Here is a 2,233-nt window from a genome sequence, read left to right as displayed (position 1 = left end):
CCTCCGCTAGGAAAACTAGTTCCGACTTCTTTTAAACCGGAGGTGTCTGTTTAAAAAAAAAAAAAAAAAAATTAAGTCGCACCCACGCTAACACGCAGTAGTTGACGTTCAAACACTGAAAGTGAAACAAGGTTGTGTCGGTAGTGTGTTGTTTTTTTTTTCCTCCAGATGCTCTCACCTCCGTTCTGCAAAGTTTTGCGGAGTTCAAACTCATCCGCGGTGCAGGGTCCTGCCGGCTGAAGTCTGCTGGAAGTCTGCATCAAATGCAAATACAGGAGCTGCTGCTGAGAGTCTCTATTCAGACTTCAGACTGCACAGCAGACCTGTGAAAAGGCCAGTCTGAGCAGCTGGCCAAATGTGCTTTGCTGATATTGCACAACTCCTAACCCCTTTCCCCCTATTGCTAAAATACACTTGCATGTGGCTGTGATCATCACACACACACACATGCACAGATCACTTGATTTAGTTATGTAACGCTTAAGTTTATTGCATCTGAGTGCACTTAGAAAGTTTTCTGGCGTTTGTCATTTGTTTGTGGACCTACAGGATTAAAAAAAAAAAGAAACTCCGATTTAAGTGAAGAAAAACTAAATTTCCACGAATAATCTCAGGGAATCGTCTTGAAAACTCCCCAAATTAAATCATCCATCTGTTTCAGTTTATCTACGTAACATAATTATAGTCCAAAGAAGGCCCTGATTATTTCCTCCCCACAAGGTAATAAAGTTTGGGTTTTTAACTTTAAGTGGAAAGTCTTATTTTGTCTTTTCCATTTTATTTTTAGACATACACTTTTAATTGTCTACTGCTACACCAGAAAAAAAAAAACATTCCTGCACAGACAGGCTTTGACATTCAAGCATCTCCAACACATGATTTTTACTGCGTTGTTTGTCTCCACATGGGTAAATAACATTGTGAAGAGCTGCTGTAAGATGGAAGGTGATAAAAGTCATGCACAAAATGTTCAAGTTGAGCCACTGACTTGCCTCAGCTTGTTACACGTACGAACACAAAACATCTACTCAGCAAGGTGGCGGTTTGGTTTGCAAGCGTGGCTCAGCCCCTTAAAAAAACCACAACTTATGCATACACTCACACATTTGCATCCAGACGTGTATCCCCCATCCCCTTCCTGACACACACGCGCACGCACACATAGAGTGTCAAGGAGTCAAAGTGCCAGATGTACAATATAGTGTGCAATCACAGCTGAGCTCACCACAGGGAGAGAAAGAGAGAGCCTGATAGTAGGACAGTTAAGGGTGTGGGGCTGCCTTTGTTCCTTAAGCTTCAAAAGAAGGACTTTATTGCATCTAAAAAGCGGTTTTCAAACTTGGGTGCCTGATTTGCAAGCGCTTGAAAGAGTTGTAAAAGTTCTGCACAAAGACGACGGTGCACTTGCTTGGATGTTGCTGAAGTCGTGTAATCAATGGAAGCTGGAAAAGGAAAAAAGCAGAATAACTTGCATACAGGCTGTGGATGTTATTTCTCTTTTTTTTACTACACTAATAAAGATAAACTGTTGTCAGTTTGCCAAACGTGCAAACCTTTAATCAGTGCCTCCATTGACAGTTTACACTCACACACGAATAGTAGCATTGACCTGTGGTTTGCCATTTTGGTATGTGTGTACAGACACATTGACCTGTGTCCAGCAGCCCGCCCCTCTCTCTGTGTGTGTGCAGTGTGTAGTTTGTGCTAAAAATACAGCTGGCTTTAGGCTCAGCAGGACAAACCCCTTTACCTTTTATCTATTTTGGTTACACAGCAATGTATGTTTTTATATCTTCTAAAGGCATTTCAAGGTCCTTCCTTCATGCTTAACTAAAAATTGCCTAATAAATTAATTCACACTGCCCAATAATGTGTTTGAGTAAAAAAAAGTCATACACAGATTATAAAATGTCTTTCTTCTTTTTTTTACCGACACTATCACAAACATTTCTGATCCAGTGAGAAAGTTTTATATGCAGTGGTTTTTGTGCTATTAGCCATCAACAGCTCCTCATCTGTGCTAACAATCAAGTCTACAGCTGTAAAACACACCACTCTCTCTGTCTCTCTGGTGTGTTGGCAGGTTGGAGGAGAAGGCTGGAGGAGCGTGCTGCCATGTGTCACATGCTGAGGCCCTGCGGCCCTCTCGGCACCTGTTTACACCCCCAGGGACACGACCGGCCAAGACAGCTGGTTTGTTTTGGAGAAGTGCAGGGTGAGACTGGGCGGATAT

Source organism: Larimichthys crocea, chromosome VIII (genome assembly GCF_000972845.2).
Source record: "Larimichthys crocea isolate SSNF chromosome VIII, L_crocea_2.0, whole genome shotgun sequence".
In the NCBI taxonomy this organism is placed as follows: Eukaryota; Metazoa; Chordata; class Actinopteri; family Sciaenidae; genus Larimichthys; species Larimichthys crocea.
This window is presented reverse-complemented; position numbering follows the sequence as displayed.